The 24,518-nt window shown below is 38.8% G+C and overlaps 1 pseudogene; it reads left to right on the forward strand.

Annotated features, from left to right (window-relative positions):
• The first annotated feature begins 6,970 nt into the window (after window positions 1–6,970).
• Window positions 6,971–23,491, forward strand: LOC122754590 (annotated as a pseudogene).
• Window positions 23,492–24,518: the final 1,027 nt, after the last annotated feature.

A 24,518-nucleotide genomic window follows, 5' to 3' on the forward strand; every position in this document is an offset into this window, starting at 1 on the left:
AAAATAATGTCAGCTTAGTAAATCTAGGTAACTGGAGGGATGGTGGTGCCCTTGACAGTAAAGTGGAAGTTGAGAACAGGGTGGGTCGAAGGGAAAACATAATGAGTTCTGTTTTGTCCCTGTTGGATTTGAAATACCTATGTGTCATGTACTTTGGAATGTCCAATAGGTAAGTGGCAATGTGGAACTAGAGCTCAGGTATGATTGGCGCTGGATTCATAGGTATGAACATTATCTGTATAGAGATGACAATTAAGCTCATAAATTCTGCTAACGTCCACTTGTGAAAGAATAGAGAGAGAAGGGTAAAGGACATTGTTTAATGCTACATATGCTAACAATTGGGAGTGTGATGCAAAAAATAAATCAGCAAAGATAGCTTCAAAGAAGCAGTCAGACCAACAGAAGTATCTTGGTTTAGATTGGACAACAGTATCAGATATTACGGAGTGGTCAGGACAGAAGAGGATTTGAGATAAGGGCATCAGATCTTATAATTAATAAATAATTGGTAATTTTGGAATGAAGTCAACCACAGAAAAATGATGAGGTCAGAAGCTGGGTTCTAAGAAGTTAAGACCTGTGTAAGATTAGAACTGAAAATAGTGAATCAAGGCAGCGTTTTTTTTTTCCTCTCCCTAATAGTTTACAAAAAGAAGAGATTTTTTTTCAATGAAAGATTGAAGGGATTGTAGAGCCTAGTAAGAACTTTTTTTTTTTTTTTAGGATGGGCAAGACAGTTATATTTGTAGGTAGTTTGGAAGAAACTAATAGATGAGAAAAAGTTGAAGATTAGAGATTATTTCCTATGCAATCTGCTAGAGAAGGCATAAAGGAATGGAACAAAAGGGGTATATTCACAGGGTGGATTTGGCAAACTGAAGGGATCACCATATCATAATTGCCACCAAGATCTGGAATGGATGATAGATTTAGATTAGAGTGAATATCAGAGGAAGAGTGGTTATTGAGTGGTGGTGCAAAATGGAGAGACTGAAAATGACAATGGAATATAAAGGAGTATTCCAAACGATCACCTCTCTCTCCAGGACCAGTTTGGGGAGCAGGGCAAGGGAGAAAAGTGAGAGGGAAGGGAGATAATGAGAGAAAAGTATAATCAGTGCTGGAGAGGATCAGCAAGGATACCGTGTCATCCAGGGCAGGACAGGGAATCAGAAAGATTTCAACTCAAATCTTGCCTCAGATATTTCTAGCTGTATGACTTTGGACATCAATTAATTTCTGATGCCTCAGTTTCCCCATCTTTAAAATGGGGGTACTATTTGTACATACCTCCCAGGGTTATTGTGAGACTTAAATGAGAGAACATTTATAAAGTTCTTTGAAAACCTTAAAGAATTATTAATCCCTAGCTTTTTATGATTATTATCTGTGAGAAGCATCCTGTTCTGTTTGAACCAGAAGATGGGAAGGCACATGAGAAGTGGAGGTGCAAAATGAAGGGAATTTTTAAAATTAAGGAATGAGAGTTCTAAAAGGAAGGATCAAAGGAGTAGGTGAGCCTGGAATGGGACATGTGATAGCAGACTTGGGGAGGATGAGCATGAGATAATGGAAGTAGGATTAGGAAATAGGGAGGAGGCAGGGAGTACCCTTAGGCAGCCAGAGATTCAGTATTACAGGGATTTGAAGAGAAGGAGGTGTTGTTTAAGCTAGATGGTTATAGGGAGTGAGACTTGGAAGACTCACCATTTTCATTATTCTGCGCTTGGAAATCAATATACTTTTTAAATTACAAGGTGAATTTTTTGATTTGGCTTCCTATTGATACCTTGCTGTCGAGCGATGTTGTCACATTTTCCTTCCACTTAGTCCAGTTCCAAATACTGCCATAAAACTTCAGAAGGCCACAGGAGAGCATTTTTTGATCCACAACACAAATCTTGTGACAAAACTCCAAAATCTCATGAAAACTTGCAAGCCACAGTCATAATTAATAATATATTGGACTTTGGTGCATTTCTGAGCCTGAAAGGCCCTTTTTTCTGATCAGTCCAGTCTCAGAAAATTTCAGTGTGGTGCTATTGAGACAAATACATCTCAAAAGCAAATGCTTGAATTTTGTTGAGCTGAAATGAAAGGACAAAGTCAAATTCATGAAGCCACTTCCAAAGCTTCTGAGTACTCCATAGGAAATTCAAAGCAGTGAATGTTTCCCAATTTAAGGACTTGCATTATTTAGTAACCTCCCTTCATCCTTATCCCAGTTAGTGTGTGAAAATACAATGTCAGGGCATGAGCAATACACAGGAAGTAGTTTACAGGATTCATGGCCTCATTCATTAGCTTGACTTGTTTTCAGCTTTTTTACAATGATTAGGCTGCTACCTTGCCTCTAATTTTTCATCTTAGTTCTATCTTTCCTTCTTATTTTATTTTAATTGATACATGTTTCTGCTAATATAACCTTTCTTTCCAAATATACTTACACTTTCTCTCTAACCTAGTGAACCTATTTTATAACAAAGATTTATAAAATGAGATAACACAAAGGAGTTCAGCAAAAGCAGTCAATATGGTGACCACTTTTGACAGAATATGTACTATCATATGCTTAGAGTCCCCCACATCTGAAATGAAAAAGGGCTAGTGCATTTTTTCAGCTCTTTTCTGGGGCCAAGCATGGTCATTATAATGACCCAATCTTCCGTTTTCCCCCATCATTTTGTTTACTTCTCTCTGCTACATAGAGTCATAGATCTAAGATGGGAAGGAACCTCGGGTCATCCAAGTTTTCCCATGCAATATTATTAGGCACTTACTATATGTCAGATGCTGTACCAAGAGCAGAGCATATGAATAGACAAAAGAGAGTATTCTCAAAGAACTTACACTCTAATGAGGAGACAACACATAACAGCTATGTACAAAGAAGCTATGTGTAGGAGCAATTGGAAATAATCAACAAAGGGAAGGCCCTAGAATAAAAGGGGATCAGGAAAGACTTCCTGTACAAGATTGGATTTAGCTGGTGCTTGAAGGAAGTCAGGGAAACCAGGAGGCAGAGATGATTCCCCAACTGATGAACGCCTAATGTGTTTCCAGTTCTTGCTAAAAAAAAAAAGAAAAAAAAGTGGAGGTGGCTATGAAGTACTTAGAATATATCAAGACTTTCTTTCTGTTTTTGACTTCCTTGAATATTTGCCCAGATATGGGGCCTCTTCATCACATGATATAGATAATTTCGTTACTTTGCTTTTTAGCACAATCCCAAATTGCTTTTTAGAATGGACCAAAAGTGTATTAGTGTCATTCTACTTCCCAGTCCCCTAAAATTTCATCATCTCTTCATCTCTCTCTCTACTCTCTCTCTCTCTCTCTCTCTCTCTCCTCTCTCTCTCTCTCTCTCTCTCCCTCCCTCCCTCCCTCCCCCCCGCCTTCCCTCCCTCCTTCTCCCTCTCTCTTGCTTTCCCTTTCCCTCTCTCCCTCTCTCCATCTTCTTGAAAAAAAAAAAGTTCTTTCTCCTGCACCCAAGTATTGACCTTTACACTTGCTTCATCAAGTCCAAGTAGGAATATTTCTTCACCAAGATTTTTGAAATGGAAGGAACCTTAGGAATAATTTAGTTCAACCCATATGTTACAACATCCCCTAATAAGTGGCATCTAGCTTTTTCTCGAAGATCTTTTATGAGAGGAACCCCTCCCACCCCCATGGAAGCCCATTTCCCTTTTGGGCAGCTCTAGTAGTTGGCAAATCATCTGTCGCATCAAAGCCTAAAACTGTTTTGTTTTGTTTTTTAGAACTTCCCCCATTGCCTCTTGTTCTGACTGCATGACCAAGCAGAATAAACCTCAGCCTTCTTTCACATGGTTGTCATTCAAATACTTAAAGACAAATATCAAGCTCCTCGCCTCCCTGCGTCTTCTCTTCTCAAGTCTAAATATGTTCAGATCTTTCAACTTTTCCTCATATGGCAAGGACTCTAGCAAGGCCCTTCACTGTTGTGATGGCCCTCCTCTGAAAGTGCTCCATTTATTATCAAGGTCTTTTCTAAACTGTGACACCAAGAACTGAACAAAATGCTCCAGAAAGGATCTGACCAAACCAAGTAGACCAAGTAGAAGTGGAAACCAAGATGATCACTGCCTTGTCCTTGGAAGTTATGCCTTACTTCATGCAGCGAAGATTACATCCCCTTTGGGGACTACCATGTCATGATGACATATCACAATCCAAGCCTCAATTGGGTTGGTCTTTCCTTCCTAGATTTCTCACTTAGCAAATTCCTTGAAGTGATTTCTCTTTCCTTAACATAACCCATTGCAGTGGACCCAAAGCAGTTTCTTTCCCACTGCTAAATTAAGTCCTTTTTTTCTCTTCTCCCTTTTGCTTTTTTCTCTGCTTAGAGAAATCTACCTAAGCAACTACTGAAGTCTTTTCACTCGAACTTCCATTAGGTTAGTTAATTTCTGCACTAACCTACAGTCCACCCGAAACTGCATCATATCTACCTGTTATGTGAACTAGATTCTTAAACAGCTACCCTTTTCACCCAACAAAGGTTCTATTCAGTGTGCTTTGGAAGTGTGCTAAATTTTGAGTCAGAAAACATGTGCTTGAATCTCAACTACATCATTCCCCAAATCACCTTAGATAAGTCATTAACTTTTCTTGGCATCAGGTTCCTCATTATAAAATGAAGGGTTTGCACTAACTGACCTGTAAGGTCCCTTCTAGCTCCCAATCAATAATCCCAAACAAAAGATGACAATCAATTGTTATCTAGTAAGTCTAAGAAAAAGGTTTTTTAGTCTAATCAGCAAGTACTTGTTGTTGTTGTTGTTTTTCAGTCATGTCTGACTCTTCGTGACCCCATTTGGAGGACTGGGGGGAGGATTGACAAAGATATCAGGTGTTTTGCCATTTGCTTCACTAGCCTGATAAGAAAACTGAGGCAAACAGGGTTAAGCGACTTGCCCAAGGTTACACAACTGGTAAGCATCTGAGGCCAGATTTGAACTCAGGAATAAGTCTTCCTGATTCTAGCCCCAGTACTCTCTCCACTGTAACACCTAGCTGCCTTCCTTTATTATGCATCTGCTATATGCTAGACACTAAGGAATACCATAAGTGATTTACATGAGCTGTGAAGATTTTAATGAGAGCCATTAAACAATGAATTTTCCTATTGAGGAAGATTGTGGGATGTCCCCCAGAGACGTTTAGAAACAGAATAGATTCTGATCCATGTGGGGTGGTTCTACATGAAAATAAGAGGATAGTCTATGTGTCCTCTCCGGGATCCTTATAATCCTGATATTTCATGATTAGCAACCAAACCTAACAGTTGAATGCCAAATATAGAGACATATTCATGTGACCAGACATGTTTGAGATCCCATCTCTAACATTTTTAGATGGCGACAGGGTGGTCAACATTTTATTAATGTCTTTGGAATTAATTGTGTATTTCGAAATAATCATAAAGATAATAATAAAGGAGTGAAATGAAAATACCAGAGCATATAGCCAAAGATATAAATATAAAACATAATAAAGTATTTTATTTTTAATTTCAACTTGAAGGAACCTACTCATTAAAGAAGTATGGTTTAAGTGGCGGCATCTAGCACTATGCACAGATTATCAGGAAAATGTAATTTTCCTGCACTAGACTGAAAAAGGACTTCAGAATGTAAGAGACCTACACAGCAGTGAACCTGACCTCCACCCTCAGGAGTTCAAATTTGGGAAGAATTCAGTGGGGTCATAGGGGCTGATATTACTTCTCATAATGGCATATAAACAAAGGATCTCTGAAGACATACATGAGCCAGAAACAACTACATGATATTGGAAGCCTGGCTGCATTTCACTATGGAATAAAACTGTGATCACCTCCTTGGTCCTCTCTAACACAGAACTGGGAAAGGACTCCCTCATTTTCATGCTTGTGTAGCCGCCTAGAAAGATCGTGACCATGGAGAGCACCCTTAGGCCTCTCATTCATCCTTGCTAAACCACAGGCCACAGTTCTCTGCTGTTTCACAAGGGGTCAGGTGGCTGTATGTTTTAAGGGGCATTAAGTAGGGACGGTTGGGGATGCCATCTCTGCCAGTCAAATCTCACAAAGAGTCAGAGTGTGACTGCTTGTATTTATCCCCCTGTTTTCCCAAGGAGACATCACAGATTGTGTGTCTCTAATCTGGGAAGCTGGGGCTCTTTGCTTGGACTTGGTTACTACAGAGAAATGCTTTCTTTCTTTCCTTTGCCAGTGACTTACACTGGATGAGACTCCAGAACCTCCTGGGACTCTGGCCAGTCCCATTGCTATTTCCTTGTTTGGGATTGGGGTATTTTTTTCTTTTCATATTTTTTTTTGTTTGCTTTTTGCCTTTGCCCTTTGGGCAGTCTTTTGAATGGTGGAATGGAAGAGACTGATGAGATTCCAGTTTGGCACAAGGTAGTGGGAAGGGGAGGAAACTGAAGAGGATGTAAGCATCCTGTTCATTTCAATCTTTCTCCATAGAGACAGTGGCTGTTGCTTGTCTACCCCTTGAGTGACTAATAATACAGTGGTTGATTCTCCTTCACCCGCAGGGTGATTGTCATCCTTGGGATAGTTTGACATTTTACACTTTAAGTAAGCACACCCTTAGGCGAGGAGACACTAAGAGACAGATTTCCTTATTAAAAGAAGATGTCACCAAAAGAGCAAATCAACAAATATGCCGCTGCCCAGAAACAACCATTTTACTAAAAAGAAGGAGAAAATAAGTCAGAAGGAAATGAGAGAGAAGGAGATGGAGGAGGTGACAAAAAGGAAAGAGAAAACATGAGGAGGAGCAAAACATAAGAGGAGGCTGTCACTTTAGGACATGGAATTATAACATCTGCCAGATGTGATGAGATCATGAACAGCTATCAGGTGTTGAGTACAATCCAATGTGCTGAGATACCTGGCTGTGATCAGTTGTGAGAACTAGTCTTTATATTTATAGCGCTTATGAATGGGAGTGAGCCCCCAGGAATGCAGTTCCTGGGTATCACAGTCAGTTTTGACAAAAATAGTAATGGCTTATATCCCCCACCTCCTGTACAATGTAAATTCCTTAAAGGTATTTTTATTTTTTGTCTTTATGTCCCCAGAATGTGGAAAATAGTCATTACTTAATAAATGCTTGTTGAATTGAAGTGAAATGAAATGTTGCCTTACCATTACTAAGTATATTATGCTTGCTATCTCATTTGATCTCCAAAATATCCTGATAGTGGAAGTGATATAAAGATTGTTATCCATTTCTTCCAAGAAGGGGAAAGTGAAGTTTCCAGAGGTTAAGGGACTTGGCTAAGGTCAAACAGCTGTCAAATAGTTGAGACACAAATCTATGTCTTGTTTTGTATACCTTACAAGACTATAAATTGTAAAGTACCATACAAATGCCAGTTATCATTATTATTTTCTTTTGTTATTATATAATTATTATGATTATAACTGAAAACACAGCTTTTTTCTCTGTTTACCTTGTATCTTCCATTTGGAAGGCAAAGTTAGTTAATGGAAAATCGATGTCATTTGAGAAGGTAGGGAGTTATCTCATTGAAATTGTTTATAGCAATACTAGCAAGCAGAAGAGGGAATGTGGAGCATCTCAGGGGAAAAAGGAATAATGTAACAATAATACTATTGGTCGTCATAATGGTTATCCACCTGCCTCAGATGACATCCCAGGGAATTCTATTAGATGGGCAGGATCCTTCAAGCACAGTATCATACATAGCCAGTTGTACAAGATCTGTTCACAGTCTGGCATCATGGCTGACTCATAAAGTTAGAGACCAAGGCAAATTGACAAACAAGCTTTCGCTCCTGTCATGCTGGGCAGGTGCAGTTAAGATTTTTTTTATCATCCAATTAGGATTTCTCTTTTAGGAAACCTCTTTTTTAATAAACATATCTATACATTCTTTTTTCCTGGTTGAGGGAAGCAGAGATTCCTTTTACATCCTATGTAAATCCTGAATAGATTTTATTCTGCACAAAAACCCATCTCACTTTGATGAACTCTGTATCTGTCAGTTTCTGAAGGTCAATATGAGAAGAGGAGAAATTACATCATTCTCTTCCTCCACTGTCTTACTGTGTGGTGACTGGCAAGTCTTTATCATTGTAAGCCTCAGTTTCTGACACTATGAAATAAGGATACATCAAAACATCGAGGAACTGTGATTTTTGTCAGGAAGAAAACTCCCTCCACCACCTTAGATTGCAGCCCATCTCTAACTTAGTAAATAACTTTGAGGGAGAAGTCTGAAGCTCAGCAAGGTTAAGCAACTTGCCTAAGGTCGTGAAGCTAATAAGTGTCAAGAGTCAAAATTTGAATTCATATCCCTCCAGATGCTAACTCTAGCAGAATTTCCACTAAACTCTATCTCTGTAAAACAAGAATAACACCAATTTCATCCTAGCTCTCATATCATCATGTGATAATGCACAGTTAAAGAGATTTAGGAATCTTTGAGCTGAAAGAGACCTTACAGATCATTTTTAAGAATTATCTTATATGTAAAAGAAATGAGAAACCAGAAATTGAAGCAATATGCAAATCCCATAGGAAGACCTTAAAGAATGGAATTGCATATAAAAAGGTCAATGTTATATTGATGCTGTTCAAAGTTGCTGCTCATTTACCCCTCTAAAGGTAGCTTGCAGTGATCCTCTGAAAAACATAGCCAATAACCTACTATTCCCTAGCCTATTATTTACAGAGTGATATGTATGGCCATGATACTCCACTGCTCAAGAATTTATATTGGATCCCTATTGCCATTGAAATAAATTACAGCCATTTTTTCTTAATATTTGAAAGACTTTTCAGTCTGGCTTCAGTCCACCTTTGCAGATTCATTTATATTTCTTTTCTTTACACAAATTGGGATCCTTTCTATTCTTCATACAAAATATTCCATCTCCTGCCTGTATATACCCCTTACTATAGTCTGCTCTCCATGACTTGGGTGCTACTCCTATTCACCTCTGCCTCTTATACCCTCCACCCCTTCTTTCTAATCTCAGGTGACATCCCATGTGAGGCATTTCCCAATACCACCAGGTGTTATTGCTCTTTAGATTCATTACTTCACATTGTTTGCATATGTCTTGTATTTATATGTATACATGTCATATCTTCTTTCCCCCCTCTCCCCCACCTCAAGGAAACTGACTGTGCAGCCTTTCCTTCTTTGTTAAAGCAGTGGATTTGGTTAATGTTTTAGTTTTGATAAATTGTTTTTATCTTTTTTTTAACATTAGGGAAATGGAGTTGTATGGAGGGGAAAGTACCAGTCTCAGAGTTAGGAGGACCTTAGTGTGACTCCATCCTCAGATACTCTTTAGCTGTTTGACCGTGGACAAGTCATTGGAACTCTTTTTCCTAGTTTTATCATGTGTAAAATGGGAAAAATAAAAACATCTACCTCTCAAGGTTGTAATGAGAATCAAATGAGAAGACATATTTAAAGTTCTTTGCAAATTTTAAAGTGCTATGTACATGTTAGCTTATTTTTTTTGTTGTTGTTATAGAAGATGCCTGTCATAGAGAGGAAAAGAGAGATGGTGGGAAATGAAGATGTTGTAACGATAAAATATCAATAATGATTTAACAATAAAAACAAAGCATATAGAAAAAATGTAAAGTTCTTGAGGGCTGGGACTGGTTTTTTTTTCTTTGTAAGAAATATTTTGCATCTACTTAGCACAATGCTTGGCACATTCTATGTGCTTAACAAGTGCTTCCTGAATTGATTTAATTGAATTCCACAAGATTTAATTCAGTTAAATGTGCTAATTCCCAAATCTTTATTCCAAGGAGTCCTAAGCTATTCTATTATGGAGTTACACTATGTCCTTATTTTTTATCTTTGGGCTGACTTTGTGTTTAGACTTCTGGATATTAGATCATTAAATTCAGCAAATTAAGGTGAAAAAGTTGGAAAATCCCTTTGAAACAGAGATATAAATATAACATAAGTAATATTATCCATCTAATAATTCATGTGCTTGTGTGTGCTTTTGTGTGTGTGTTTGTTGAGGAATGGGAGTTCAGCTGGGCAAATGCTTATTTAGGAATTAACTAGACATAAATGTCCTTAAATTTGCATTCCAATTAGAGGTTCTCTGTTGCCTCCTTCAGGTCTACAAACCCCAGTATTAAAGTATAAAGGAGGGGGTGGCTAGGTGGCGCAGTGGATAAAGCACCGGCCCTGGATTCAGGAGTACCTGAGTTCAAATCCGGCCTCAGACACTTAACACTTACTAGCTGTGTGACCCTGGGCAAGTCACTTAACCCCCATTGCCCCGCAAAAAAAAAAAAAAATATATATATATATATATATACACACACACACATATATATATATATATATACAGGAGTTTGCTAGAGTAGAAAAGCAGGCAGGTTGGTGGCTCTGGTGGTCTTCCTTTTAATTTTTGTGTCCCCACTAGTGCACTCACTAATTCAAAATACTTCTAGTTGTAAAAATACCTTCTAATTGTCTTTTCTCTTTGAGGTGTCCCATCTCATCTGCTTCTTTGTTGAAAAAAGTCAAGCTCTTGCTCCTCTGAATGTTCCTTGATGCCCTGATGCCCTGATGCCATTCAGTCTCTGACATATTCCCTAGAATTGGAAGACTGGAAGCTGTGCTCTTAGGGGCCATACAGAATTTGACCACAAACTTGTTAGTGATGCCCTAAGAGGCAGAAAATAACCACATCTAGGATCTTTGACAAAGAAACGCTTTTTTTGGGGGGGGTGTAGGATGAGTCTCTGGACTTGTAAGTTCATCACTATAACACCACTTCTGGTGTGTCCAACTTTCTACCAATGCAGATCAGCAACGTCTCTGTCATTTATAATCTTAGAGAATTGCTCAGAGTAACTAGGGGTTAAGTAACTTCCTTCTGGTCATGGTCACACAGCTAATATGTGTCAGAGACAGGACTCAAAACCTGATCTTTCTGATTCCAAGACTGGCTATCTATCAAGTCTCTAATACATTCACTCTTAGGAAAGTCAATTAACATTAGGAAAGTTTTGCATGGCAAGATGACTGTCAATTTCACATTATGGAAGGCTACCTTGCTGATGAAATCAGCCTTTTCTTAAACTTAAGTCATTCTTCAAATATAACTATATGTACTAAGCTTCTACTATATACAGGATTATACAGTGCTCTGAGGATTTAATTCAAGAAATGGAAAAAGGGCAACCCCTCTGCCCTTAATTTTGAGAAATTTGAGAAGGGAGAGATCTTTGAATTGGAATAAGATCACTTATGTGAAGTAACTTGCAAAGTTTAAAGAACTGTATAAATTCCATCATCACCACCACCACCACCACCATCACCATCATCTCAATATCATATTCAGACATTGTAGGTACAATTGGAACATTTTAGTCAGTTTCCATACAGTCATTTTCCTTAGCCATGTAGTTGGTCTGATTCAGCTGATATGGATAAATATACCCCCCAAAAAAAGACTATTTGATCTAGAGAAGTTATTTTTATTAGGTAGATATGGCTGGAGCCTATGTCAGGAAAGGGTAGACAGATTCATGTGAGCAGCTGCTATCTTTTCTACCAGAGCCTGTGATCATGTCTATTTTCTCTATATTGCTGACAAAGGTATTTTGCTCATTTTTATGGAGTATAAGTATAATACACTTAATAGCAGTTAGTGATGTCAGTGCTCTTTGGTATAGTAAATCTCCAGTGTGAGATAATCTTAGTTAATGATCAGCATAAAGCAGATAGAGGTCGTTTTTTTAGAGTTGCTATAAAGCCTGCGTTTACTATGATAGAGTTGGAAGGAGGCAATCCCATTAACCTTTGCATTGTATTGATAGAATCATATACCCCTCCATCATCAAGGGTAGAGAGTGTTCTCCAAGTCTTTACCTTTTGCAGCTGCTCTCTGGCTACATCATATGAATCTCCCAATGGGCAGGAGGACGGATGGGCTTTTCCATGAGGTAATCAAGTCAGCACGTATGTGGTTCAGTGCAGAGGATGGAGAAGTTGGCAGGGATAGGAGGTAGGGGGAGAGGAGTAGAAACTGCCCCTTTTGCAGACTACAGGCTAATTCAAGATGACATACAGTAATGGCAACAAAATTTTCCCAAGGCATGCAAAAAGACATAAAGAAAGTGGCAGCTTGAAGACCCCTGCAAGTTGGACTGCATACAGGGCCCAGCAATATTGCTGTCCCCTGGGGGATGAGAGGTGGCCAGCCCTGTTGATTTGTAAAGAGCTGCTCTGAGCTAGTAGGTACTGTATTTTTCTGGTCTAAAAAGTATGTATGAGGTGCTCTAATTCAACAGCCTTGGAATGAACCCAAATGCAGTTTGAGTAAAAATAATTTTCTCTGGTCAAAAACAAAAGGGTAAAACCCTGCCATGGTAAATTATATTTGTTTGTGTCTGTGTGTGTATGTGTGTACATATGTGTATGTGTATATATATATATATATACACATATATACATATACATTATTTATTTTATACTCATGTGTATAGATTGTGTATTTATAATACATACACAAATATGTGTGTTTATATATGTGCGTGTATACATACACACACACATATATGTCTTAGATAATTCAAGAATTAAAACTATAGAAAATAGAAAGAGTAGAGTTAATTCAAGTGTCTGCTGGAGCTATTTCAAACCTACTTGAGAGTCAATTGTTAAATATTCAATATGAGCATCTACACCTTGGAAATCAGTAAACTTCACAAATCAGGGTTTGATTGTTTCATTGACTGTGTAGACTTAAGAAAGTGATAGAGAGAATATTTTAAAAAGCATATTACACTTAAAAGTGTGTTATATGTGTGTGTGTATATATATATATATTTATATGAGGCAATTGGGGTTAAGTGACTTACCGAGGGTCACACAGCTAGTAAGTGTTAAGTGTCTGAGGCCGGATTTGAATTCAGGTTCTCCTGACTCCAGGGCTGGTGCTCTATCCACTGATGGATATATCAGTGGATATATATATATATATATATATATATACACACACACACACACACACACACACACACACACATATATATATATATATATATATATATATATATATATATATGTTTTAGAGAGCCAGTTGTTCAACATTTACCTGCACACAATTGGGTCAACTAAAAGAACAGCTGCTGTTCCATTACCATAGCTATAAATTATCCTAAAGGCAGCAAGGAGTTTGAAATATCTTCAAGGTACTGCTTAAGTGTTTCCCTTTCTAATCAAAAATGATATTGCTAATGATGTTATGCACTAGGCAACATTTCCTACCAACATAATTAATCCTATATATTCATTAAGAAAAATATGATTTTATCCAAATCCAATTCATACTTCAAGGCCGAATTCATACTTCATGTCTCAGCTCCTTCAAGAAGACTTCTCTAGGCCACAATGATTTTTTTTCTTATAGAACTACAGTACAGTCTAGCATGTATTATAGCCTTTGCGTTATCATTCTATTTTATATCATATGTATCTGTCTTGCAAATTAATAATGAACTAGGCTCAGAATTTAATAGTAAGAGGGGAATGGGTTGTATTGCTTTCAGGAAGTCCTTTTAATGGTCCTCAAGCTTCTTCATGAAACAAAGAGCCAATTTTGTTCACTTCTCTGCACATGTTGAATAGCTGTGGGACATGGGATGCCCTAGCTTCTAAAGAACTAAAATTAAGGATCACCCAAAGAGCAATGGAAAGGTACACGGTAGTGATGAGAAGGTTGTAACATGTTACAGATAAGATCTTTCAAAAGAAAAGTGGTGGAAAGGATGTCATCAGAGAAACATATGACCAAAATGAGGGAAGAAACCAAAATAAAACAAGATGATCCAGTCATGTAGCTAGAGCAAAGGTCAACTGAGGGATAAGCCATGACCCATTGACATGCACACTATGTCAAGAGAATGAGAAAGGCCTCTAATATGAAAAGGAGACATGGTCAAGATGGGCAAGCCCATAAGGGTTTTGACTTCCAGCATTAGAGGGATTTCCCACATTGATGAGATGAAAACTCCTTCGTAGAATCAGGGACTGGATTACACACTCCTCCAGGATGTAGGCAGCGCCTTTTTTAAAATTCTCTTGTATATTTCACATCCTCCAATACTGAACTAGAAATGTAGTAGGTGCTTACTTTGTACTTGTTAATTGCTTTCAATGAACTATTTGTAAACTATCTCCATGGATGACCATTGAAATCTAGAGATGGTGTGTTGTTGTTTTGTTTTGTTTATATCAAGTGGAGTCAAGGCAAAATTTGCCTCTTTACTTTGCCTCTGGCACTCAGTGTATAGAGATCAACTTCCCTAGGCATCTGTGGACTCTAACAGTTCTGGACTACTCCAGAACTCAGGGATTTTTCTTCCTGGTCCCCACATACCATGAAGCTTTAGAGCAGACCCTTTAATTATGTATACAATCCCAGGATCATATCATCTCAGATGCTGGGATATCTGCTGTAGTTGTACCTGTCAAAAAAGCAAATAGTGAAGTTGGTCTATATAGAGAGGTGTGCCTCCCCTGAAGGAAATCCTGAGCCCTTGTGCCCCTATGATACTTCACAGTCCACACCAGACAGGCGGGGTCTGTATAGGGTATTCTTTGCATGCTGGTAATAGCAGTAGGTAACTGCCAGCTGAGCACTAGCTCTCTTGATTCTGCTAATTGATCACCAGTTGGGTACCTAAGAAACGAAATGATGTTTCACAGCTAATTGAGCATAGGTCAAGAACTAGGAAGCAGAGAAGGAGGCCAATAGGGAAGGGCAGAAGTGTGATTACAAGGAGAGGGTAGAGCAGCTCACGTGGTTTCCAGTTACTGTAGCAAAGAGATTGCTTAGGCAGTAAAATGATCAACTGGGATAAAGCCTGGATACTGCGGCAGGAATCCTTTCCTAGAGGAATATCGGTGCCTAACTGTTACTTAGAAATTGATGAGTTGGCAAGGAGACATACATCAATTTGCTAGACTACAGTATTTAAACTGAAGACATTGCATAAGAAGGGAGGAGCTATTTTCTCATTTTACCAGTAGCTGTAGGGTCTCTTCAGAAAAGAATGCAGGTCTTCAGACCCTCAGAGGAAGGCTCCTTTTTGAATAACATTTTTGTTGTGGTCGAGGATTTCTTTTTTGAAGGGGATATATTTTTTTAGTATAAACCTTACCCCCCACCTAATATAGCACTATGTTTGGTATCTTTCTAAGTCAATCATAATGGAATAGAATATAGTATAGTTGTCATAGGATCATGCATGTAGAAGAAGAGAACATCTAGCTCAATTCCTTCCTTTTGCATTGGAGTAAACTGAGGCCCTCAGAGGATAAGTAATTTGGCTAAGTATTGACAAACTGTAAACATTAGAGGTATAACTTGAACCTCTGTCTTCTAACTCCATGGTCATTATTTCCATCACACCAGGCTGTTTCTATGTGAAAGGCAGCAGATGGGGATAGTGGATAGAGGGTCAGTCTTAGAGTCAGTAAGACCTGAGTTCAAATCTTGATTCTGACATATATTAGAACTGTAGTCTTGGGCAAATTGACTTTCCTTCTCACTGTTCCAGGCCGTTAGGTGGAACAGTTTATAGAGCCAAGAACACCTGAGTTTGAATTCAATCTTACATACTTAAAAGCTGTATGACCCTTAGCAAGTCAATTAACAGCTGCCTGCCTCAGATTCCTCATTTGCAAAAAGGGAATAATAATATCACCTACCTCTGAAATTATGTTTGTAACGTACTTAGTACAATGCCTGGTACTGAGTAGGTGCTTAATAAATGCTTAATCCTTCCCCCTCCCCAATAATACTATAAGTGGCAGATAAGTTGTAGGGAGCTCCCATACTAGAGAGTGTTTCCTACACTGATCAAATCATCAGAAAAAAAAATTATCTGTGTAAGTTTTATGAGGGCAAGAACTGTGCCTTATCAAAACTCAGTATTTTTCCCAGTGCTCTGTATATAGTAGCTACTTAATAAATGGCTGTTGAGGATTTGGAATGATAAGACCTGGTTTCATATCATGATTCTGTTGCCCATGATCTGTGTGACCTCAGCTAAGTCACTTAAATAATCTCTCTGGGCCTCCCTTTCCTCTTCTGTAAAATGAGTAAGGTGAACTAAAGGACCCCTAAACCTCTAAATCTGTGGTCCCATGTGTAGATCAATAAATGAATGAAATACCAGAAGTGAAAAACCAAACCAAACGACAGCCTCTGAACTTGGAGTCAGAAGATCTGTGGTGGTCAGCTTCACCACTTTTTAGCCATATGACCTTGGACAAATTATTTAACTTTTTTGAATGTTGGTTTCTTTCTCTTCCTTTGAGGCTTAGCTCAGGGGATACTTGATCCTGTTCCTTCAGGTGAAAATTTCTTCTCCTTCCTCAAATTTTCCAAGAGTATTTTACCTGATCTCTTCTCTTTGCCTTCAATTATATTTATCTGTACACTAATAGTTTCTTTCTCCTGTACCCCTGGAAAAAGGCAAATTTCTTGAGGGCAAGAAATGTTTAGTAAGTACTTAATAGAAATGTTGATCAATCTGTAAAGCTGATATATTAACATTGGGCTACCTGCCTCACTAGATTTTTATGAGGCTCAGAAGAAATCATGTATATAGAGTGCTTGCTGAAAAAGAACATCAGATCAAGGATAATTGATAAGGTTAGCTTGAGAAGAAACATGGACTCAGATAAAATGTTTATAGAGTGACAGGAATTATTCTGAAGACCAGAGGGGGGAAGGGGGACAACAATCCTCAGCTAAATTTACTGAGATGATCTTCCTAAAGATAGAGTACTGACTAAAATAGCAATGGCCACAGGGCATTGTGGCTCATCAGCTTATTTTCATATGATTTTTAAAAGAGATTTGATGGCTATATACAATAACTTCTAAGTCAAATTACAATTTGTGGACTGTGGAAAGATTTTATACTGACTATAGAGTTCAAACCTGATAGGAAGTGCAAGCTTAAATTTTCAAATCCTAAGTTAGATTCAGATCACCATTTATGAGGAGGCCCTAATTTGAAGCATTAGGTGACAAAAAGAAGAGAGCAGTAGGAGATAGGCAATGACCAAATGAAAGATAGAAGTGGGAAAGAAGTGCTGGAGAATTCAAGGTCAAAAGGCAAGAAGATATAGAAGGTGATGAGAGGAGCTGCTTATAGAAGAGAGAATAAAGAAGCTGATTAAATCTGACAGACAGGATCCACAGTGTTTTTGCTGGGAGCTATGCTGATTGGGAGATAGACGTTGCTTTGCTGAGAGCAGATAGGCTGGAGAAAGGCAGGGTTGCCCTTTAATGCTTCACATAGCCTGAAAGGGGGAATCAGCATTGCCTGTATTGTATTTTATTTTGCTTTGATTCAAGAGGGAGAAATAGAGGGGGAAAGACAGGCATGTCATCTGCTTTGTTGTGAGAGGAGGCATGGCTTTACTGAGAGCTGATTGGATGAAGATTAGGCTGGAAAGATGTTTCATGGCCTAATCACTAAGATACATTTTAAGGGGGAGAATTTTTGAGAGGCTTCTTGGCATTCTGAAGGAGCTTGTCAGGTCTCTGGCTCAAGGATACTGTTTGTCACTGAAAAAGCACAACATTTTCTCAGCACCCTGCTAAAGGTGGTTGTATACTTAAAAAGAATGTATCATTGCTTCAGTAATTCCAGAGAAATGAAGGAGCAGTTTTGTCCAGGGGGAGAACTGTGAGCTTTGCCCATCAAGTGATGGAGACTGTTTCTGAAGGAGGCCAAGGACATCAAAGTTTACTTTGTGGAATTCAGAATTGTCCTAGCCATGCGGTTTTCCTTACTTATGCACCTTTCTGCTAGATTTCTCTAAGTGTGTGTCCACTATTTCCCATGGACACTGAGAGCATTGGTGGGAGGACATGACCCAGATTTATAGGTGGACTGTCATATTTTGCTTTTTCTTCCTTTTACCTTTTATTGAACAAATGTTATAATTATTCCTGCTCTTGCCTTATAGGGAGTAAATGTCATATGTCCTATTCTTACCTACTATTAAATAAATATTATGATCATTTCTGATCTTGGCTTCCAATGAATAAATATTATGGTTATTCTTGCTTTTGCCTCTTATGAACAAATGTTCATATTTTCCTGCCCTTACCTTTAGTGATTTTTATAATTATTCCTCTTTTTGCATCTATTGAGTGTCATGATTATTCTTGCTCTTACCTTATCATTGTGATTAATTTTATGTAAATGGAAACAATAAAAGTGGGGGCTCGGGAGCTATAATAGTGAGTAGTAGATGATATCCTTCCCCCACCACACCCACAGAAACATATATTATGGCTACCTGTAGGATCCTGAGAGAATTTAATTAGTAGCCTTGAAGTTGTGCCAGTTACCACACCACCTCCATGATGGAGAGAAAAAAATCAGACGAATACACATAAAAACAGTTTGGGGAGAATGAATTCAGCCCAGAGAAAGTTTAAAAGAATATGCAATGCCACTTTGGACAACAAATTCACTAGCTACAAAACCCAGTGGGTTTCTAAGTAAGGGACACAGTAAGTTATTAAGAGAATAGGCTATTTTCATTTGGGATTGTAGTTTGCTTCAAGAATCGTCACCCATTTGTTACTAAATGTAAGTGTGTTGAAGCTTAGGTCTCTTGATTTCTTAAGGATAATGTTTTATTTCAAGATCCAGAGCTGAGGAAAATCCGCCTAAGGCATTTATGACAATGAGCCAGAAGAGACTTTAAAATATATTTAAAAATTCCTTTTTCCTGCCAAATTTTCCTCAGACCTTCCTGTCATGGTCACAATATGAAGGTAACCAGTACACCTGGGATCTACAGCCTTAGCCTCCCTAACACCTGCTCTAACCAACTGTGCAAACTGGACATCAAACTTAGATTATCCGAAGAATGATATCAAACCTAGGTGGAAAAAATAGATTTCATCTAAACCTTGGCTCATCAGCAGCTTATTCAAAAAGTGAGAGCAGGAGCCTGAACAGGTTCTCCACTGGGGGATGGAGGGAAGGGATCTATATCTAGCTCTGAATTTTTCCTTCCTAAGTAGAAAGGTTGCACTCAGGGTCATTATTTTTGTCTTCTCAGGAAAAACCAAAAACCAAAACCAAAAACAAAAACAGGAGTTTATATTGCTGCAATATATCCCAAATCTAAATAGAGACTTAATCCAGATCCTCAAAACTTTTGATCTAGTTAATTTCATTAAGAAAGCAACAAAATATACAGCTAGAAAAAATAATAACAAAATTCATCTGGAAAAACAAAAAATCAAGAATATCCAGGGAAATAATGAAAAAAAAATTCACAGGAAGGTGGGTTAGCGGTACCAAACCTGGAGCTTTACTATAAAGCGGCAGTCATCAAAACTATCTCGTACTGACTGAAAAATAGAGTGGTAGATCAATGGACTAGGCTAGGCTCAGGAAATGCAGTAGTAAATTACACTAGTAATGTAGTGTTTGATAAACCCAAAGACTCCAGCTTCTGGGATAGGAACTCAGTATTTGACAAAAACTGCTGGGAAAACTGGAAGATAGTATGGCAGAAATTAGGCATAGACCAACATCTTACACCTTATACTAAAATAAGGTCAAAATGGATACATGATTTAGACATAAGAGGTGATACCATAGGTAAATTAGGAGAGAAAGGAATAGTCTACCTATCAGATCTTTGGAAAGGAAAATAGTTTTTGACCAAACAAGAGATAGAGTATATTATAAAATGCAAAATGGATGATTTTGATTATATTAAATTAAAAAATTTTTGTACAAAAAGAAGCAATGCATCCAAAATTAGAAGGGAGGCAGAAAGCTGGGAAACAATTTTTGAGGCCAGTACTTCTGATAAAGGCCTCATCTCTAAAATATATAGGGAATTAAATCAAATTTATAAGAATCCAAGTCATTCCCCAATTGAGAAATGGTCAAAGGATATGAACAGGCAGTTTTCTGATGAAGAAACCAAAGCTATCTATTCCCATATGAAAAAATGCTCTAAATCTCTAATGATTAGAGAGATGCAAATTAAAACAACTCTGAGGTACCACCTGACACCTATCAGATTGGCTAAAATGACAAAAAAGGAAGATAATAAATGTTGGAGAGGCTGTGGGAAAATTGGAACACTAATGCATTGTTGGTGGAGCTGTGAGCTGATCCAACCATTCTGGAGAGCAATTTGGAATTATGCCCAAAGGGCGATAAAGCTGTGCATACCCTTTGACCCAGCAATCCCACTTTTAGATCTTTTGCCCAAAGAAATTATGGAAGGGGGAAAGGGACCCACATGTACAAAAATATTTATAGCTGCTCTTTACGTGGTAGCAAGGAATTGGAAGTTGAGGGGGTGCCCATCAATTGGGGAATGGCTGGACAAGTTGTGGTATATGAATACAATGGAATACTATTGTGCTGTAAGAAATGATGAGCAGGAAGAGTTCAGAGAAACCTGGAGGGTCTTGTGTGAGCTGATGATGAGTGAGATGAGCAGAACCAGAAGAACATTGTACACAGTATCATCAACATTGAGTGTTGACCTACTGTGATGGACTATATTCTTCTCACCAATGCAATGGTACAGAAGAGTTCCAGGGAACTCATGATAGAAGAGGATCTCCAAATCCAAGAAAAAAAAAAGAAAGAAAGAACTGTGGAGTATAGATGCTGCTTGAACCATATTATTTCTTTTGTTTTGGGTGCTGTTGTTTTTTTTTTCTATTTTGAGGTTTTGCATCACTGCTCTGATTCTTTCTCTTGTAGCAGGATTAATGCAGAAATAGGATTAATGTTATTATGTGTATATATATATGTGTGTGTATATATATATATATATATGTATATGTATAGAGATATATAGATATAACCTATATCAGATTGCCTGCTGTCTAGGGGAGGGGGGAGGGAGGGGAGGGAGGGAGAAAAATCTGAAATTGTAAAGCATGTATAAACAAAAGTTGAGAACTATCTTTACATGTAACAGAAAAAATAAAATATCTCAAGAATGAAAAAAAAAAAAAGAAAGCAACAAAAGAGTCATGGAGTCCCAGTGTTGGGAAGGAACTTGGAGGTCATTTAGTCTAAGTTGTACTTGAAGAGGAATGCCTTTACTTGCATCACTGCTAAGTGACCAGCAACTTAGATTTCTGGTGAAGAGAAACCAGTTACCTCCCAAAGCAGGCCACTCCATTTGGGGCTAGATTTAATTATTAGAAGGGTTTTTTCCCCTGACATTAAACTGAAATCTGCCTCTCTGTAACTTCATCCATTGTTCCTTGTTCTATTCTCTGGAGCCAAGGAGAACAATTCTTATTTCTCTTTCATATTTCCCTTCCCTTCCCTTCCCTTCCCTTCCATTGCCTTAAATTCCTTCCTCCTCTGATATATTAAGGCAGACATCATGTCTTCCCTAAGTCTTCTCCAGAATACACCACAGATATAAGACTTAGATGCTAGAGCTTCACTGAGTGCCCAATCATTTCTCTCTAGAACACAATCAAAGGAGCATGGTGACAGTGATAGACATGTAGTTGAATACCCAGAGCTCCTGGCACTAAAGAGAACTTTAGCAGGTGCCTGGCTCAGTGGTTGTCATTGTACAAGTAGCCTTGGTGACAACTCCTGGTTTGCATGTGTTCCACTTGCTCCCTTTCGGCACAAAGGAACACACCAGTCACAATCAAGATGAAGGTAAACACAGTGCTGACTAAGTTGGGTGAATTCAGCATGGCATTGATTGATGACATCGCAGTATACAGCCAGACATGGGAAGACGACGTGAAGCATGTAAAACAACTACTTGGGTAGCTTTTACAAACAGGCTTGACAGTGGGGCCAAGAAATGTCAGCTTGGCATGCTGAGGTGACATATTTAGGACACAAAGAGGGGAAGCAGACAGCCACCACTGTGCCTGACAGTGGCCTGATCTATTTTAAACTGGGCCTACTCTTACAAGGAGAAGCCTGATAAGGGTTGTTGGGTTTTACTGGTGTGGGATGGCAATTGCTGGAGGATTATAGCATGGGCCCAATCACTGTTCCTTTAAATCGACAAAATGGTGGAAGCAGACACATTTGAATGTCTTCATTAAATTTTAGCAATGGCACATTCCTAGCACCATAAAGACTAAAAGTCTCTATCACCCCTGACATCTATATAAGACTTTCCTCTACTTCCAGAAATTGTTGCACTTAAGCTCTTCCAAATAAGAACACGGCAATGATATCTATTTTTTTTTTTAGTGAGGCAATTGGAGTTAATTGACTTGCCCAGGGTCACACAGCTAGTAAGTGTCAAGTGTCTGTGGCTGGATTTGAACTCAGGTACTCCTGACTCCAGGGCCAGTGCTTTATCCACTGCACTACCTAGCTGCCCCCAATGATATCTATTTTAAAATATTACTTAAGTGGGCTAAATCCCAAAGTCAAATTTGGAGTCAAAGGGACTGGGTTCAAAATCCACTGCCAGCTACTTACTATCTGTATGATAAGTAACTTTCTCTGGGTCCCAGTTTTCTCACATGTAAAAAATGAATAGAAAGACCTGCACATTCTTTAAGATCTCTTCCAGCTCAAAAACTTACAATCCCATGATCTTTATTTCCCATTGTTAAGAAGAGGTTCCTGTCCCCTTTCCCCTCCTGCCTACCCCACACCACTGCTTCACCTGCTGCAGTTGGGTCCACGGCCTTCACTGTGTGGCTTTGCTGCTGCCACCGATGCCCCTGGGAGCACCTTCTCCCACTCCCTCCCCAGCCTCATCCCACTGATGTAAAGATGAGTAGTTGGAGTAAGTATCATGGATCTCATGGTTCTGTGGGCTTCGTGGCAATGAATTCTTCTGTAAGGTGTAGGAAGACTATATTCAAGACAAGTTCAAATTCACAGGGCTCAATGAACAGGTGCCCCACTATAGGCAGGCACTAGGCATGATCCTCTCCTTAGAAGATGATGAGGAGTTGGAGGACAGCCCCAACCAGAGTGACCTGATTGAGCAGGCAGCTGCAATGCTGTATGGACTGATTCATGCCCGCTACATCCTCACAAACCGTGGCATTGCCCAGATGTTGGAAAAATACCAGCAGGGACACTTTGGCTCTTGTCCCCTTGTATATTGTGAAAACCAGCCCATGTTGCCCATTGGACTGTCAGACGTACCAGTTGAGGCCATGGTGAAGCTGTACTGCCCCAAGTACATGGATGTTTACACCCCCAAGTTGTCCAGGCACCACAACACAGATGGTGCTTACTTTGGCACTGGCTTTCCCCACATGCTTTTCATGGTGTATCCTTAGTACAGACACAAACAGCCTGCCAACCAATTTGTGCTCAGGCTGTATGGCTTCATGATCCATCCTATGGCCTATCAACTGCAGCTTCAGGTAGCCAGCAACCTCAAGAGCCCTGTCAAGACCATCCACTGACTTGTCTCCTCCCCTCCCCCCAACACCTCAGGCTGTGACACCATCCCCTTCCACTCTCCCCCCAGTACACTTTTCCAGTTTAGTTTAAGAAGAAGCCATTATTGGGGCAGCTAGGTGGTGCAGTGGATAGAGCACCGGCCCTGGAGTCAGGAGTACCTGAGTTCAAATCCAGCCTCAGACACATAACACTTACTAGCTGTGTGACCCTGGGCAAATCACTTAACCCCAATTGCCTCACTAAAGAAAAAAAAAAAAAGAAGAAGCCATTATTGTGATGGTATGGTGGGAGTATGAAATAAAGTGGAGGAAAAGGAGGAAGAAAAAAAGAAAAAGAAAAAGAGGTTCCTGAAAAGCTGAGAGCATTGCAAAGAATCTCACCTTAGGGTCCAAATAGTGTCAGTTACTTAACAATGGCCCAGAAATCCCCTCTAGGTCTCATCAACTTACTCAGTTCCCTAGAAATGTTCCTAGTACAGCTGTTTACTTTGTGATCAAGCTAAAATTCTAAATGCCTAACTCAAGAACCTAAACCCTGTTCTAAGGACTGTCAGTCTCTGACTCTTTGGTATATAGTGTGGCAGTAATGAGTTTGTTCACGTCTTCCTACTACTCTTTACTCATCGTTCTCCGCATGACTTCATTTATAGCCAATCTAAGTGCAAGTCAAGATGTCACCTTCATGATATCATTGGTCTTCTTCAAGAACAAAGGACAAATAATGATATCAGACATGCGAACTATCTACTCAGATTTATTTATTTCAATTCATTCAATCAATTAACAAATATTTATCAAGTGTTTATTAAGTGCCAGGCACTGTGCCAAGGTCCAGGAATTCAAAGAATGGCAAAATAGGCCATGCCTTCAAAAAGTTTCCATTTCAAATTGGGATATAACATGAATCTAAATACATATATAAAAGAATAGATGGAAAGTAATCTTAGATAGGAAGACATTAACAGTTGAGGCAAATAAAGATCATGGGATTATAAATTTGTGAGCTGGAAGAGATCTTAAAGGATGTGCT

This window comes from Dromiciops gliroides, chromosome 4, assembly GCF_019393635.1.
Source record: "Dromiciops gliroides isolate mDroGli1 chromosome 4, mDroGli1.pri, whole genome shotgun sequence".
In the NCBI taxonomy this organism is placed as follows: Eukaryota; Metazoa; Chordata; class Mammalia; order Microbiotheria; family Microbiotheriidae; genus Dromiciops; species Dromiciops gliroides.